This window comes from Felis catus, chromosome A3 (genome assembly GCF_018350175.1).
Source record: "Felis catus isolate Fca126 chromosome A3, F.catus_Fca126_mat1.0, whole genome shotgun sequence".
NCBI classification, from domain to species: Eukaryota; Metazoa; Chordata; class Mammalia; order Carnivora; family Felidae; genus Felis; species Felis catus.
Genome location: NC_058370.1, coordinates 15,612,579 through 15,631,315, shown reverse-complemented (window position 1 = coordinate 15,631,315; position 18,737 = coordinate 15,612,579). Strand labels below are relative to the sequence as shown.

At 45.7% G+C, this 18,737-nt stretch overlaps 1 long non-coding RNA gene across 1 annotated transcript; it reads left to right on the top strand.

Annotated features, from left to right (window-relative positions):
* The first annotated feature begins 11,491 nt into the window (after positions 1-11,491).
* LOC102901520 lies at positions 11,492-13,815 on the top strand. The gene is made up of 4 exons (XR_439891.4): positions 11,492-11,848; positions 11,991-12,149; positions 12,506-12,549; positions 12,762-13,815. It is a non-coding gene; the product is annotated as an uncharacterized LOC102901520 (long non-coding RNA).
* The last annotated feature ends 4,922 nt before the right edge of the window (positions 13,816-18,737 follow it).

The window sequence follows — 18,737 nt, the reverse complement described above, 5'->3', positions numbered from 1 at the left end:
GACGTCACATCTTGTTAGTCTACGTGGCCAAAGCCTTGGCCATCGTGTTCACCCCCCTCCCTGGCAGTGAGATGCTGCAGCCATTGGCTGCCGGAATAAATCCTCACTTCTTTCTGTCCCCGTGTCTACGGCTTACTACCACTAGTCCTCACATCCGTGACAGTCCGTGCATGTGCTGTTTGAACCACACTTGGTGGCTGCAGAGAAGGCAGGGACAGCAGGCCTCTGGACTTTCCATCATCTGCGGGGGACCTGGCCTCAGCCTCCCACTGCCAAGACTAGCCTGGCAGGAGACTCCCTCATTACAGGAACGGTGTCTGTACGCTTAGAAGTCAAGAAATGGGGGCGCCTGGGTGGCGCAGTCGGTTAAGCGTCCGACTTCAGCCAGGTCACGATCTCGCGGTCCGTGAGTTCGAGCCCCGCGTCGGGCTCTGGGCTGATGGCTCGGAGCCTGGAGCCTGTTTCCCATTCTGTGTCTCCCTCTCTCTCTGCCCCTCCCCCGTTCATGCTCTGTCTCTCTCTGTCCCAAAAATAAATAAACGTTGAAAAAAAATTTTTTTTTAAAAAAAAGAAGTCAAGAAATGAACGTTGTCTAAAACACTCCCACCTCAAGGGTCTGGCCGAACTTCCTGCCTGTAGTTGAACCACGTGTGAAAAGGAAGGGGATCGGAGCAGGAGGGTCTCCAAGGCCTCTTGGCCGGCATCCTCGAAACCACCCACTGCCTCTTAACTCTGCATGCAGTGGTGACGATGGGAAAGGTGGGAAATGAGAGGCTGTGTGATATTAGTGAAATTACCCTGAGAGGTTAATTGGGAACAGCTCAACTGCTACCGCGCTTCTCCCGAAGACATAACGTTCTCCAGCTGAGGAGTTTTTTTGCTGAGATAAAACCCTGATGTCATATCTGCAGGCTCTGTGTGCACGTTGGGGGCTGAAAAGGCAGGGTCACTGATAATTTTTGGACATTCTTTGATCTCTTTCTAGGCTCTCCTTGTCCAGAATATCCTCGGATGAGGAGACTCTGTTCCAGCCAGCCATGTGTGTCTGCCCCGAGGAGGTCAGCGTGACAAGGGTCATGCACAGACACCGCGTGCTTCTCAGCTTGTCACAGATGCCCTGAGCTGCAACCTTCTGCTGCATTTGGATTGGAAATCCCCTTCGCCATAATCCAGATTCCTGCAATGGGAAACCTGAAGCCTAGGGGAGCCATCAAAGTCCACACTAGGCGTCAAGGGCACAGCTGGGCCAGGAGCTACCTGTCCCGATACTGTTTTTTCTCTTTCCATAGGATGCCGACTAGCTGACTAACCCTGGGGGGACTGGTAGCCTTTCCAAAAAGACTTGTTGATCTATTCATTCTACCTGAACCAGAAATCAAGTTCACAGCAGGCATTCCATGGTCACAACATCACTCAAGACAAAGAGTAGAATCAAAGATATGCAGGTTTGGGGAGAAGATAAGAAGACAGTGCACAAAAGGCCCAGGTAGCCATCATCACGAGGCATTCTGCATCATTTTGATGTCCTCACATTGATCTTTCTGCTCCTCTCTTGCCAATTTCCTCCTTACAGGGCAGAGAGACCTTTGCTGAGACTCTTGGAGTGTTTCTCAAGCAAGAAAGGTCCTAAGCGACTAAGCCACCCATTTCACAGTAAGGGAGGCAAAGGCCAGTGACAGACGGAATTAGCCCAAATCAGTGGTGGGGGACCAGTCTCATAGGCCCAAATAAAAAAGGAGTCATGTTTATTTGTTTAAGATTTTATTTTATTTTTTTATTTTTTTAACATTTATTTATTTTTGAGACAGAGAGAGACAGAGCATGAATGGCGGAGGGTCAGAGAGAGAGGGAGACACAGAATCCAAAACAGGCTCCAGGCTCTGAGCTGTCAGCACAGAGCCCGACACAGGGCTCGAACTCACAGACCACGAGATCATGACCTGAGCCGAAGTCGGATGCTTAACCGACTGGGCCACCCAGGCGCCCCTCATTTTTCTATTAGGTCATCTCTTTTCTTTATTATTTTATAAACAGTCTTTTGATACATTATAGAATGTATATTTCCATCATATGTCTTTACTCTTATTTTTCCAATTTCGAATTGTTTTTCCTACTCTCTGATTGATTTTTGCCCTACAAAAGTTTTCCATTTGTATGTGTATAGCTATATCAACTGGCTTTCGGAAGGTCGTCTCCATATCAGTATTATACAAAACTGTAGTCATGTTTTCTTTGAGTATTTTTATAACTTAAATCCTTCATCATCTAAAACTTGTTTTGAGATAATGGATGGGACAGAAATCCAGTATTTCCTGCTGGAATTGCTGACCATCTCTTTCAATATCACGTACTGAATTTTCTGACACTTCTCTGGTGATGTGGAATTCTGCCTTTACCATTTATAAATTCCTATAGGCCCTGAATTTCCTTTTTCTTCCATTGACATGTGTCTGTATGCCCCCACCATTACTGTATGTCCTAACTATGTTGGTGTATTTTTATGATAATTTTGGTTGCATTAATATGTGTCATTGAGCTGGGGCACTGGATGGTTCAGTCAGTTGAGCATCTGACTTCAGCTCAAGTCATGATCTCATGGTTCATGAGTTTGAGCCCTGCGTCGGGCTCCAGGCAGCCTGGAGCCTGCTTCGGATTCTGTGTCTCCCTGTCTCTCTGTGCCTCACCCGCTCACACTCTGTCTCTCTCTCAAAAATAAATAAACACTAAAAAAAATTTTATGTGTCCTTGAGCTTACTGTGGTCATCATTTCGCAGTGCATATTTATATCTAATCATAAGCCGTACACTGGAAGCTAATATAATGTCATGTGTCAATTATACCTCAATAAAATACAAAATAAAATAAAATTCCTGAGAGTCTAGCACAAGGGGGAAAATGTGTCATTGGGTAACTCCTCCCATGATAATTTATCATCAGTTTTGTCCTGGCAAATCTCAAATGCTTTCTTTATCAGGTGGCATTTAGAACAATTTTAAATCATTTAGAAACCCTAACTATTGGTTATTTCATTGCAATGCATCAAATTTATAGTGTAAGAAATAGTGTATCTGGGCCGCCTGTGTGGCTCAGTAGGTTGAGCATCCAATTCTTGATTTCGGCCCAGGTCATGATCCCAAGGTTGTGGGATCGAGCCCTGCATGGGGCTCTGCACTGAGGGTGCGCCCTGCTTGGGATCTTGGGATTCTTTCTCTCTTTGTTCCTCTCCCATGCTTTCACACTATCTCTAAAATAATAATAAAAAACTATATATATATATATATATATATATATATATATATATATCTGTTTTTGTGAATGGAATCTTATCTTTTGCTATGTTTTCTCACTGGTTATTGAATGTAGGAAAGTTACTTGATCTATGAAATATGGTAATTTCTTATTTAAAATGGCCTTGAGAGCACTAGAAAAGCAGGAAACACACTAGGGTCATTTCAGAAACACTGTCTCTCAAGGGTAAACTGCACAAAGAACCAAATCTGTAACAAAATAAAGATAAAGAGCCTTTAAAAATAGAATGAAAATTTTCAAACAATTTTGTGGGTGGACTTAACAGCTGAAGTAAACGGAGACTTGTCCTGTCCTTTCATAAATAGGCTTCTACTTGAAATAGGGCACTTGCTATGAAAACATTAATTGCATTGGGAAATTCCAGTTAGAAGATTGCAAGCATGTTGCCGAATATGTTCAATGGGCTCTAAAAAGTAAATAAACTAAAAATCAAAACAAACTCCTGGTTTAAAAAATTGATCTTCAAAATAAAACCAAGAGCGGAAGATCTCCTGCTGAGAATCTGGAATCTATGGATTAGGACACCGTTAGGTATTGTGAGCAACAGAGTCACTGGAAGAACCAAAGTTTCATAAAGAGTAAGACGCAGGGGCGCCTGGGTGGCTCAGTTGGTTGAGCGTCTAACTTCAGCTCAGGTCATGATCTTACGGTTTGTGGGTTCAAGCCCTGCGTTGGGCTCTGTGCTGACAGCTCAGAGCCTGGAGCCTGCTTCCGATTCTGTGTCTCTTTCTCTCTCTGCTCCTCCCCCGCTCGTGCTCTGTCTCTGACTCTCAAAAATAAGTAAATGTAAAAAAGAAAATTAAAAAAAAAAAAGACTAAGATGCAGAAGGACAGCTGACCAAAGTCTGCTTGACCCTGCTCCTTTCAGGGAGGACTCAACACCCAATCACATCCTTTCCTTAACTGTCCCTGATGAACACAAGTACTGGTCCACGACACCCAACCCTGGATTCTTCAACCTTGGCACTGTTAACATTTTGGGATAGATAATTCTTTTTTTTTGTGGGGATCAGAGTTTTCCTGTGCATTGTAGGATGCTTGGCAACATTCCTGGCCTCTGCCTAGATCATCCCCCTGTGGTGTGACTAAATGTCTCCAGGCATTGTCTGGTGTCCTCAGGGGGGGCAAAACTGCCCTGGTTGAGAGCACGTTGGATCCCTCCAAATACCAAAAACACTCAAATACTGAAAATTTCTAACAAGCTTAGGTCCTTTCCCATGTCCCAGCCTGTGAGTGTTACTTTAGAAAGATCACCATCATTCTTCCAGGCTGTCTGTTAAGCTGTGTGGCTGTCAGCATCACACCCAGCTTGTAGGCTCCACGAAATTGACAATTGATTGCTCTATTTTTTCCAAACATTCCCTGTGGCAGAAATTGTTTCACAGTTTTATCCAATTATTTGAGCCCCGCTGCAGAAGTAGTCTATGAGGTCAGTCTTTGAGATTTGTTCCCACCCAGGAGGGTTCTTTTTCCATGAATCTCTCAGGGAATTACTAGTTGTAAATTAGTCAACTAGTTGGCCTGTCACTGAGCTTTTTGCTCTCACGGAGCTGCCACCTTCTTCTTAATTGCTTCCCACCAAAATCTTCATTGTGTTCAAGAGCGCCTACAGGCTTGAACTTTCCCACGTTCTGTTTTAAATAAAGTCAGTTTTGGGGGGAGAGCTTCAGAGCCCTCTGTTGTTACAGACTGCCTCTTACCCTGGGCAGAATCTCTGAGCTACATCCATGGAGCTGTGTTGGAGATAGTGTTCAGTGTGGCTTGTGAGGAAAGAGCCCAGAAAATAGGTCATTGTTTGACACCACCCTCCACAAGAGACCCACAGTTCCCCAGTACCACCTATCTGTTGCTGAGACAAAGAATCAGATACCCCCTCTCCAGGGTCTTTGTGCACCCCGGGGTTAGAAGAACGAGTATTAAGCTTAGCTACACTTGAGCCACTTTCCAGGACCTTGCAGACTCTGTTCTAGCCAGCCATGTGTGTCTGTCCCCAGGCATCCAGGTTCTTTGCAGCTCATAACAGATACCGCAAGCCACAACCCTACATTGAGTTTGGAGTTGAAATCCCTGTTGACAGGATCAGAAAACCGCATCCTCCTTACAGATGGGAAAACTGTTTAGGAGTCAGGAGCAGAGCTGGGAATGGGAACTATCTGTTCTGATTTCAAATCATTTTTCTTTCCACAGGAGGTAGACCAAGGCAGGGGGATTTAGGAGTTTTTCAAAAACGACCATTGACGCATTAGTTTAGCCTGACCCTGAATGAAAGTATAGGGTTATACCTTCCGGTGGCAAGTGATACTTGTCCAGTAGCAATTCCAAACCCATAGAACAATATAAGCCAAAGTGTGGAATTAAAGTAAATGTATTAATTGCAGTATTGTTTGCAAGTGCAAAGTACTGGAAACAAACTAAATGCCCACACACAGGAAGGAGGGTGATTAATCAATGGTGGCACATGTATATGCTGAATTATTATGGCAGCTGTAACCAGGAATGTGGATGAAATATTTACCTTTACTATTGTCCTTTGTTTCTTTTTCTGGTTTGGGATTACTGTGGAGTGTTCTTCCATTTCTCCTCAAGGACTCCATTTAGCATTTCTCATAGGTGATGTCTAGCAATGATGAAATCCTTCAGTTTTTATTTTTCTGGGAGTGTCTTAATTTCTCTTTCATTTTTGATGGGTAGTTTTGCTAGATGTAAAACTCTTGGAAATGAACACTACTCCAAATACAAGTGGTAGAGAGGGGTAGGCTTTGCTGTATCAGCTGATCCAAACTATCAGCCCGGTGAATGTCCCTGTCACCCATCCTGCTCCTGTACATGTTAATGTGGGGCTTGTACTTTCTCCGCAACCATTTCTTCTTCCACAGTCTTAAGGAAGTTTCTGCAGGAGCTTTCTACTATGATTTCTCTCATCCTGTTGCTCTATATTAAATCATCTAGGCCTAGCGCTTTGTGGCACTAAGGCAAGAGATGAATAGACAATTTCCTGTACCTCTTTCATATTTGTACAGTTCGGGTTTTCTGTCTATTCTTAAAGCAATGAGGTAATTCATTCTGTAACATTTTCTATGTTGTCAAGTAATTTTGCATTGAACTGAGCAAAACACTGTAAAATTCCCCTCTTTTTTCCTTTGGGTGTGTTATTTTCCCATTGTCATATCAAATTTTACATATTTTAATATTTTCCTCCCTCTTCTTGATTTTTCCAGGAGGAGCTTTTCCTTTCCCTATCAAGACATCATACCAAGGACTTATTCACCAATAATACCATTTTTATGCTTTTGAAAACACTGATTGCTTCTTTCATTTGTATCAATACATTCTTTTTAAATTTTGAAATGCATTTTTTTTCAAATTTCATTGAATTTTATTTTTTAAAGTTTTTTTTTTGAGACAGAGAGAGAGTGAGTGAGAGAGAGAGAGAGAGAGAGAGACCAGGGGAGGGGCAGGGAGAGAGGGAGAGAGAATCCCAAGCAGGCTCCATGTTGTCAGCCCTGCTGTCAGCACAGAGCCTGTTGTGGGGCTCGATCCCACAGCCATGAGATCATGACCTGAGCTGACACCAAGAGTCAGGCACTTAACCAACTGAGCAACCTAAGCACCCCTGAATTGTATTATAATATGAATATCATAATCTCATGCTATTTTTGGTCTGCGATTTTCTGGTTTGTTTTTGCAAATCTTCAGCCCCTTTGTTTTATCTGTATCTTCTGCACACAGGATGCAACAAAGATTTTGTTCTTGGATTCATAACTAAAATTAATGCTGTCAGATCCTTTCTTCTACTGGCCCACCTGGAACAGAGTGGTTTCTGGTATTTTCCTGAGGGAATGGCAGGAAGGAGTACAAAGGTAATTAGGGCACAATAGGCACTGTAGACAATTATAGTTCAGGAACATTTCAACCTAATCTGCTCAGGTCTCTGACCAAGGGGAATTTTGCCCCTCAGCTTTTGATATTACCACCCTTGGGGCACACACATAACCTTGGTAGGAGCTCAGAATGGCTTAGTGAAACCATTTAGCCCACATGCATTATGTTTGACAACTTAGTAATTTTTAATCTCTGTTCTTTACATAAAAAGCTTGGTTGATCTTTACCTTTACATATGGCATTCCCTACAAGTAGATCAGGATTTTAGGCTAGAATGATTGGAAATGTGTTGTCAAAGCCATCCTTCCTTCAGAACCACCTTCCATGGTGTTTTGAATCCACACACGGTCACTATTGGGATGCTTCACTGGTCCTGTGGTCTGTCCACTAGCCAATTTCATGGGTCAAAGTAAAGGAGTGCTCTTTGGACTATTCAGGACCTTCTCACATTTGCAGAAAGCTGCACTTCTCTAGATAAGTTGGAAATATTCTCTTTGCATCCTCTCTCAATATATTAATAAATTCATTGATGGTGGCAAACATTCTTCACAGACTATTGGGCTGTAGCTGTTTACTATTGATGCAGGAAATTTTTTTATTAAAAAATTAATTTGGGGGCACCTGGATGGCTCATTCAGTTGGGCATCAGACCCTTGATTTTGGCTTATGTCATGATCTCACAGATCGAGCCCTCTGTTGCGCTCCACAGAGGCTGCTTGGGATTCTCTCTCTCTCTTTCTCTCTCTCTCTCTCTTCCTCTCCCCACCCTCTCTTGGTAAATAAATGAACATTTAAAAAATTTAATTTTGTTGTTTAGATAGATTTACTGAAAAGAACTCGATAAAAAAAACCAACACTCTTACTTCTTTATCCAATATTCATTGCCATCACCATTAAAACCTGCCAAATTCCTCCCATCCTTTGAAAATATCTCTGGAGCTCACCTTACCCACAGGTACAGCCCAGACTCCCATGCCATTGCAAATTCGGACTTCTTGAAAAGACTACTTCTGTTCTCTATCCTCCAACTGACAACTCAACCCAACAATTGTATTAATCTTCTGTAATTAAAGTTACTAGCAGCAGCTGGAGACAATAAAGCTTTGGGCACATGTCAGTCTTTATTGTGATGAACTTCACAGTCAGTTTTGTAATTGGTGCACACTGTTTACTTCTTGAAGTCTTCTTTCTTTGGCTTTCATTTGTCTTCAATGTCTTTCTACCTCTATGACTGTTCCTCCTCAGTAAAATAGAATGTTGTCTCAAGACCATTTTGAAACAAGGAGAAGTACAGGGTTATATTTGTGATGGAGTATTTAAATATTTTTTAAATTTTTTATGTTTATTTATTTTGAGAGAGAGTAGGAGTGAGCAGGAGAGAGAGAGAGGGAGAGAGAAAATCCCAATCAGGCTCCACGCTGTCGGCACGGAGCCCAACAAGGGGCTCGATCTCATGAGCCTGAGCTGAAATCAAGAGTTGGACGCTTAAACCAACTGAGCCATACAGGCGTTTCTGTGATGGAATATTTAAATGATGGCATCATGGAAGGATTAGTTTTGTAACCTGAAGTAAGTCTCTTTTCTCTGGACTGAGTTTCTTCTGTAAATACAGAAGGCTTAGCATGATGATCTATGAGTGTTGATAAAGATTTGCTGGAGCTTATAGGGGAAGACAAAGGCCTCCGACGTTGTATCCCTTTGCAAAGTCCCTGGGGACTCTGACAGTGGCCCCTGTTGAGCAGGAGTGAGGAAGTTGGCATTTACTGATAAGCGAAGAAAGGGCAGGGCCTTTCGTAACTTTGGCTGACCCCTGACACACACAGTCAAGGGAAGGCATACATGAGAAACTCAGCTCAGCTCTCAGCCAAGGTTTTCCTGGCAAGATGAAGTCCCACATCTTTGTCCTTCCTCTGCTCCTCATTTTTAAGAAGCAAGCAGCTATGAAGGGACTCAGTAGTGAGTGTAGGAGGTGGTCTTAGGGGAAAAGCTAGTCAAGGAGAATGGCTTTTAAGGGTATCCTGGGTGCTAGGAGAGAACCACATACTCTCTTCCCTGATGGGAACTAATTCCTTTTTTTTTTTTTTTTTGGAACAAAGTCTTCCACAACCCAAACCACACAAACCACAGCCCTTTGGGGAATATCATGAGTGGTTGGGAACAGGTGGGTAGTGGTAAGAGATGGAAGGGAACTTTGGAGACTATTGAGCCCCAAGATTCTTATTATCAATTACCAGATGGATCATATAGATTTCTAAAGAGAACAAGGTCCACACGATTCTGAACAAAAAGGCAGACACCAGGCTGGCTCCAAAGACCAACTTTATAGCCTAACTTTAAAGCAAGTATGTGACAGTGATCATAATCAGACACAAAATCCTAATCAAGGGCATGGCCTATATACAGTGACATGCCAGGCTAATATCAAGAACAAGAACCATTCGTGGCACCTGAGTGGCTCAGTCAGTTAAGCTTCCGAGTTCCACTCAGGTCATGATCTTGTGGTTTGTGGGTTCGAGCCCCATGCGGGGCTCTGTGCTGACAGCTCAGAGCCTGGAGCCCGCTTCAGATCCTGTGCCTCCTTTTCTCTCTCTCTCTGCCCCTCCCCCCACAACGCTGTCTCTTCCTCTCTCTCTCTCTTCCCCCAAAAATAAACATTAAAAAATTAAAAAACAAAACAAAACAAGAACCACTCAATCATATACAACAAGGTGGACACCAAGAGAGATCCCAAGATAGTGATGGTATCCAACCTGAATAGTAAGTTCATGACAACCATCACAATCTGCCATAAAATCCTAATCGAGATTAAGGATGTGGCCAATATGTAAATGGAGCAGCAGGCCCCTATTCAGAGGCATGTACACAGCCCCAGACAGAAGTACAACCCCACGCGTGTGTGTGGGCTTCTCGATTCCCATGAATTCTCGTGAATAGGATAGAATCTTCAAAACCTCCTAAACATTTCATTCCCCACTTCCTCCTTTTAGGGTTTGTGGTCAGCCTCTCACTAGCTCCAATTGGTCTCCTTGTCTGAAGAAGCCACGATGTCAAAAGGACTGACCCAGGGAGAGGACTGAGCACAAAAAGCAAGCTCTGAGTTAGGTGGAATAAATACGGGCTCTTCATAAAAAAAAAAGGAAGGTGCCAGACAGGTCAAATAGTGACAATTTTCTGGAGACGGAGCTTTTGAGCAGCATCAAATCCATTCTCTGTTTCTGCACCTGCCATTCTGCTGGTCCTCAGAGCTACCGCAGCGCAAGCCTGCTGGCCTCCGGGCTGCCGCACAGCCAGGAAGAAAGGGATGGGAACGGAGTAAATCAACTGGCCACAGCGCTCTCTCTTCTCGCTGAGATTCACCTGTTCTTCTTGAATAAAGACTTCATAGATTGTTGCAAGCCTTTGGTAAGTCCTAACATTCTGAAAAGGTTGATTTTGACAATATTTGTAGTATTCGAACAGCTTTTATGGAGGAGCAGCTCTGACTCCAGCATTCTGAAAGTACTTACCTCCGTAATAGGGATTTCATAGACGCTTGCTATCAAATGAACTCAGTGAACTTCTAACCCTGTGCCAGTATGTTCTTTTACCATCAATAGAGAAACGATTTTTTTAATATATTCTACTGCTGATGTGAAGATGATCATGATTTTCCCTTTATTTGTTAATAAGAAGTATTCTAGACTTCTGAGAGTTAAACCGACCATATAGTGTTGAAAAAAACCATACCCATCTTAAGCAATGGGAAGAAACAGACTTACGGATACACACAGGAGAATCGGGATCAGCTGTGGGAGGCAGAGAGCTGCAGAAAAGGGCCACCAAGCAAGCAGGGACATCATACACTTTTATGGGAGGGCAGGGAGAGCCAGCATGGTCTTGGGGCCTTGGTTTCACATTCCAAAGTGACCTGCAGTTAGACTTTTGACCTCAGCAGCAAATGAAGTTTATACGAGGTCATGGAGGCATAAAGACCGGCGGTAGAAAACATTCATCACACATCTTAAAGTTCTGTCTCGTCAGGGCCCCATGTATTGATAGTCTCCATAAATCTAGATATTATCTTGCTAATAGCTCATTTTCTTGCCTTGTTGTTGTGCCTGTGTGTGTTTCCAATGTTCATTTGTTCAAAGTAAGCTCTTCAAATGTACCCATTTCTGAAATCTGCTCAGAGGGATGGGTTTTACATCGTTCTGGATACACAGTGAGAAGGGAGGAGTCTGTCCGATCTAACGAGCGCCCCCGGGGAAAGTCAGTTCCCTCCTACTGCCTCAAAATCCACTCCATAAAGCACGAAGAATCAGGGGCCAGGCCAGCCCGGAACCTCCCTGAAAAGGCGGGAGCTCTCCTGGGCTCTCGCAAGCTACAAAGTGACGCCTAGGAGTTCTTGCAGAGCCTCTCCTAGAGGGTGTGGGGAAGGAAACCGCTGCTCTTTCCTGGTCCCAGAGAGGCACCTGTGACCTTGGACCCTGGGAACCACAGCGCCCCCTGCTGGCGGGCCCCCGCCAGAGGCGATATAAGCCAAGAATCTGCCCGCGCGTTAGGCACACACTTGGCCGCGTCATGAAGCTGCTTGGCCTCTACGCGCTCGCCTTCATCCTCCTCCTCCTCCTCGTCTGCCTGCACACGGCGCATCCCGCGAAGCGGAAGCGGCAGAGGCGTGAGTGTGTCCGGGCGCAGCGGGCTCGCGTGTGGCTGGGGTGGGGGAACATTCCTCGGAGCGGTCCCGGGGACCTGCCGGCCTCGATGCCTGGCCACGACGCTCCGGGGCCCCCACCTCACCCTGTGGCATTTCTCCCCAGCTTACCAGAAACCTGGCTATTGCCCAGAGTTTCTTCTTGAATGCCCTTTCACCCTCTTCCCTGCGTGCAAGCGCGATAAGGGTTGCCGCAGGACGAAGAAGTGTTGTTTCTACAACTGCAAGAAGCAGTGTCTGGAGCCCTTGACAAGCTGGGATTGAGGTGAGACACCGCCACCCCCGCCCCAACCCCGCGTCTGCTGCTCTAGCCTCTGCCCCAGGAATGTTCCCGAAGAACACGGTGTCCCGGAGGGAATCGAGAACCGTCACTGCCCTGAGAAACCTTGGAGAACAGAGCTTTACAATTGGGATCTACCCTGAAATTCGTCTCGTGGGCCCTAGAGAGGGAGGCCCCAAGAACCCCTTCCGAGGAAAAGGCGCAGTTTGATTTCCTGTAATAGACATCACGCCTTTCTTTTGAATGGTGGTGCCGTTTGGATGAAGTGATCTCCAAGCCCCTCAACTGTTCCCGAATTTTTAGTATGATTATTTTCAATTGCCATTGTTTTTTCCTTACAGCTTATAATAGTGAATCACTTTACTCTCCACATTAAAAATGTGAGGTAAGGGATTCTAAGATTCTCATTCCTGAGGATGTCTCTCCTGGAATTCTCTCTCCCTTGTCCCTGATTCCTGGGCAGCACCTCCCAGTGCCCCTGGGAAGAGAGTAGCTGGCAGGATTCAGGCCCTGGGTGGTCTGGGGACCCAGTCTATGCCCCCCACCCCGCTACAGTTTGCACCTTCCCACATCTCTGATTCCCTCCTCTCTCCCCAGGTAGAAACCCCTTCTTAACCAGACCTGAGAAGACCCATGGCACCGGCTGAGACCTGGATAACTGACCCCCAGTTCCTCCACACTCTTCTCACTCCCCAAACTTTCTTTCATCAAAAGTTAAATGCTTATTAATATGAAAACAACAGAAAGAAATAGTGTTGTATATTTAAAACTACATGAAAATCTATGACTCCTGGATGTCCCCCCGCCCCCCACCTCGCTTCTCTGTCTTCAGCCTTTGCGGGGGGGGGGGGGGGTCCTTTAGAGTTTGTTAAAAGGGAAGAAGTTACTGTTTCACATTTCATTTTGTTTGGTTCTTGCACTTCTGTTTTTTCGGATATGTTTCTCTCTCGCAATGTCTCCTGACCTTCAGATTTTTTGTTGATCAGATTCCAGGGGCATTTTTGAGTCCTATCTTCTGGGTCTGGATCCTGTGACAGCTGTACACATTACCCCCAGGTGGATGAGGAAGACGGGTGATTGTCTCTGGTGTTGCTGCCTTTCCACTTGTGCGAGTAGCGTGTTCTCGGGCCACGTCTGGAACTTAGGGCTGGAAATGGAGCAGGTCGTGCCTTTGTTCCAAGCTACTTTAGGGTCTCAAATGTAGACCCATCATAAATCAGGAAAAGAAACACTGTGACCCAGTTTAGCAACCTTAAGTCTTAGTGTGGGGGTGCAGCCCCTAAGCTACCTAATAATGAAATGATACCCTTGCATTTCTTACCTTCTGCTATGTGATTCAGTCTTAATTAGGAGTCACACAAGGATTTCAGGTCGGGGAGCGTGGCCTTCAAGAAATTTATTTTTCTTGGACACACACACACCTGAAACAAAGTTTTGTGAAGCTGCCGTTGCCTGGAATGTTTCAAGCTGACGTATAATATTTTTCATCATAACTTACATGGTTGCAAGTGCTAAAATTTTAGGGATATGGTGAGTATTTTCACTTAAATACAATGGGAGGGGTGCCTGGGTGGCTCAGTCAGTTAGGCATCTGACTCTTGATTGCAGCTCAGGTCATGATCTCATGGTTCATGAGATCAAGCCCCACGTCAGGCTCTGCAGTGACAGCGGAGCCTGCTTGGGATTCTCTGTCTCCCTCTCTCTCTGCCCCTCCCCCCTTTTTCTCTCAAAATAAATCAATCAACTTTTAAAAAAATAAATAAATACAACGGGGACCTCACTCTTTCCTTTTGTAATTTTTTTCAATGTTTACTTTTGAGAGACAAAGACAGAGCACGAGCAGGGGAGGGGTGGAGAGAGAGACACACACACAGAACCCGAAGCAGGCTCCAGGCTCTGAACTGTCAGCACAGAGCCCCATGCAGAGCCTCAAACTCAGGAACAGTGCGATCGTGACCTGAGCCGAGGTCGGACACTTAACCCACTGAGCCACCCAGGCACTCATTCTAATGTTTCTAATGAAATCTGAAAACCGTCTTCATTTAATAATGATATGTATTAGAAAAACACATGTTCTTACTTTTCCAAAACTTCTTCTGCCTCCGCACTTTCTTTTCCATCCCTGCTTGAATAATTCAAGCCAAAACAAATGGATGTGTGCGTTCTTTGGAGCCTCTGAAAAGCAGATGTCAAGACAAGATTAGATAATCAGGAGTTTTTTGGGAGAAATGCCTGGGGGCAGGGGTGGTCAGTGGGAGGCAAGGAAACAAGGGGAGCCCCCAGACCGCAAGGCAGGGCTGCCTCCTCTGGAGGGGGAGCACAAGAAGGGGAATGGTGGAGGAAGTCTCAGAACACAGAACAATCTAGAACGTCGGCCACGCTGACAGAGGGTGCCTGAATGAATTTCACCTACTATATCTCTCCGAGTGGGTCAGAGATGGAGGGGCTCCTGGCTAGCTTGGGGGTGACCTTCTCTTCCTTTCCCAAGGCAGGAGCTCAGTCAAGTCCTTCTACTGGGCAGGCCAAGAAAGGGCACCCTGGCAAACAGCGGCAAGTTCTTTATGAGGGCCCCATCTCCGAGTGTGTCTGACCACCCGAAATCATCCTTTGACCAAACAGCTCTGTCTGCCACATTTCCCTCTGTCTCTCTGTTGTCCTTCACCTCACGTATATCTCCACGTATATGTGTCACCTCACATATATCTCCTTGTCCCCTTATTCTTCACCGCATTACCTCTCGATATCTATCTGGATTTCTTTTAAGTTCTGGGTCATTTAAATTTTTATTACTCTCTCTCTCTCTCTCTCTCTCTCTCTGCCTGCCCTTCTGTCTCTGACTCTCAGTTTTCATCATAATGTTTCCAGATGTTTGTCTTCGTTTCCTCCCTCTCTCTGTTTTTGCCATTCCTTGTTCTGTGTGTCTCTTTCCCTGGGCCAGGAGCACCAGAATCTGAACCCTCTACCTTCCCTCCTGAGCCGGGGACTCTCATTGCCCACCTATCAGTCCGGTCCCTGGCACTCTCTCCTCGCCCGTCTCTGGGTCATGGCTGCTTCGGGTCTTGAAGGATCTTGACACCCCCGTCCCTTCCTTTGGGCTTCTGGGAAGATGGTCTCTTGCACACTTGTCAAATGCACTCCTTCCTTGTCCCTGTTGTCCTTCTGCAGAAGCAGAAAAAGCTAGAGCCTGCCCCCTCCCTGGACTGGTGCCAGGTCTGTCGGCCCTCAGCTTTGTGCCAGGATGACCAGCCATGCTCAGAGAAGAAGCGATGCTGGCCTCGTGCTTGTTGTGTGAGGTGCAGGAATCCTACGAATGTTCTGGACTTGGGGGAGAAGCTCCTATCTACAAGGAAGGGGCAAAGGCTGAGACTGAAGACAGAGTCTTGGGGTGCAACAGGGCTCGCTCTGTATCTGCTTGGGGACAAGGCCTGGCTAGGTCCCTGCCACTGCCCACGTTGTAAATCTTATTTCTTGACTGAAGGGCAACCACCAGCCGGTCCACCAGGGGGCCCACTGGATTAAAGGAATCAGGCCTTCCTCTACCAGATGGTTCAGCCTGGGGGCACTGGGGAGAGGGGTTGGCTTCTGTGGGGCCGGGTGAGGCGGGGCTGAGGCTCTGGTACAAGGACTCTGAGGAAGGTAAGAAGGGCTAGGCTCAGATAGAGGACACACCGGCCACCCCCCTCCCCCAGCGTGGCCTAAATCCGCTGATGCTCTGCTGTCTTTGGCCAGGGGCTGCCTCACCCCTAACAACTGGCAGAACCTCTGCCTTTCCACACCACCTCCTGCCGTCCTCCAGGCGCAGAACCTAGAGGGTCACCTGTGTCTGTGCTTCTAGGCCCGATCTCTCTGACCTGGGCCCTGGGAGGGAGAAGCTTGGAGAAGCAGCCCTGTCACAGGGCTCATGAGACCGAGGTTTGAATGTCCGCTTTGCCTCTGACTTGCTTGTTGCCTCAGGCAGGTGGCAGCACCTCTCTGAGACTCAGTGACACTCAGTTTCTTCATTACGATGGCCATAATCGCATCCTTCAAGCCAACAGTGGTGCAGGGAATCTTGTGTGCTGCGGAGCTCATGTATCTGGAGGGCCGTGGCTGTGGTCATTCCCCAGGTCGAATGGGTCTAGTCTGATACCAAGGGCCAAACCCAATAGGACCAGAATATAAAGAACTCCTTGGATTAGTCCAATGGCCAGATTTTACAGATGGAAAAATGAAGGCACCGATGCAGTAAAAAGCTAGGATTTGAAGGTCAGCGTCCTGACCTCATGAGCAGTGTTCATGTAACTATACCACCTCCATTCTCCCTCTCTGCTTGGCCTAAGGAAATGCGAGGGGCTGGTGGCCATGGATGCCTATGGACCTGGAGGTAACCTGGCTAGTTCTAGTATGATCGCTCTGACCTGATTTTCTCTCCACAGACGAATCCCTGGTGTATGTGGTCTCTGAATTCTCTTTCCCCACTAAGCCCCAAAGCTTCCCAAGCGTCCCTGATGAAGCCCTGGTTTTATCACTAATACCTCCTTTGGGTTCCAGTTTGGCCTGACTCATCTGTGTGCCCCTAGCAGCCAGGGTAGGACTTGCACACTCTGAGTAACAGAGTGGACATGCTGGAAAGGCCCATTGATTGGAAAATGAACAAATGAACATGATTCTTCTTCATATACGGCTTCATTGGTCTGGTGGTTGGATGGAGAAAATGAGTGACAAGACATCTGCGTGTGTGGCCTCCCTGCAAAAGCATGTGGACTGTAAAGGATAAGAAGCAGAGGACTTCGAAAGAAATTTAACCAAGGAGGTGAAAGATCTGTACACTGAAAACTAAAGACACTGATGGAAGAGATTGAAGAAGACACCAATAAATGGAAAGATATCTTGTGTTCATGGGTTAGAAGAGTTAATGTTGCTAAAATGTCCATACTACCCAAGGCCATCTACAACGTTTATTTATTTTTGGGACAGAGAGAGACAGAGCATGAACAGGGGAGGGGCAGAGAGAGAGGGAGACACAGAATCGGAAACAGGCTCCAGGCTCTGAGCCATCAGCCCAGAGCCTGACGCGGGGCTCGAACTCACGGGCCGCGAGATCGTGACCTGGCTGAAGTCGGACGCTTAACCGACTGCGCCACCCAGGCGCCCCGGCTATCTACAGATTCAATGCAACGTCTACCAAAATTCCCATGGCATTTTTCACAGAGATGGAAAAGACAATCCTAAGATTCCTGTGGAGCCACAGAAGACCCTGGAGCACCAAAGCAATACTGAGAAAGGATAATGCTAGGAGCATCACCCCTCCTGATATCAGACTCTCCTGCAAAGCCATAGCAATAAAAACAGTGTAGTATTGGGGCGCCTGGCTGGCTCAGTTGGCGGAACGTGTAACTCTTGATCGTGGGGTCATGAGTTCAAGCCCCACATTGGGCACAGAGGAAAACAGCATATTACTGGCATGAAGGTGGACACATGGACGAATGGAATGACAGCCCAGAAATGGACCCTCGTATACATGGTTGACTAATGTTTGACGGGGGAGCCAAGAATACTCAGTGGGGAGAGGATAGTCTTTTCAATAGATGGTGTTGGGAAAGCTGGATATCCAGATACAAATGAATGAAATTGGACCCCTGTCTGCACCACTCAGAAAAATTAGCTTGAAATGGACCTTAAGCATAAGAAGTGAAACCATATAACTACTAGAACAGGGAAAGCTTCCTGACATCGGAACCTACAGGATGAGAAAATATTTGCAAACCATATATCTGATATGAGGGTTAATATCCAAAATATATAAAGAATTTATATAACTCAATAGCAAAAAAAAAAAACCCTAAACAATTAAAAAGTGGACAGATGACTTGAATAGACATTTTTTCAAAGACATACAAATGGCTAACGAGTACATGAAAAGGTGATCAACTTTACTAAACATCACGGAAATGCGAATCAAAGACACAATGAGATACCACCTCATGCCTGATAGAATGGCCATCATCAAAAAAACAAGAGATAACAAAGTCTGGCAAGATGTAAAGCAAAGGGAGCCCTTGTGCCCTGTTGGTGGGAATGCAAATTGGTACAGCCACTAGGGAACACGGTAGGAGAGTTCCTTAAGAAAAAAAAAAGTAAAAGTAGACCTAACATATGATCCAGCAGTCTCACTTCTGAGTATATATCCAAAGGAGACTGAGTTACCATCTCAAAAAGATACCTGCATTCCCATGTTCGCTGCAGCATTATTCACTATAGCCAAGACATAGAAACAACTTAAGTGTCCACTGACAGATGAATGGATGAAGTAAACGTGGTGCATACATAAAATGGAATATTCTCTAGACGTTAAAAAGGAAGGAAATCCTGCCATTTGTGACAACATGGATGGCCCTTGAGGGCATTATGCTAAGTGGAATAAGCCAGACAAAGACAAATACTATCCCGTCCCGCTTACATTTGGAATCTGAAAACATCAAACTCATAGAAACAGATTAGAATGGTGGTTGCCAGGGGTGGAGGGGTGGGGGAAATGGGAGATAGCCCAAGAGTACAAACGTTCAGTCGTAAGATAACTAAGTTTGGGAATAA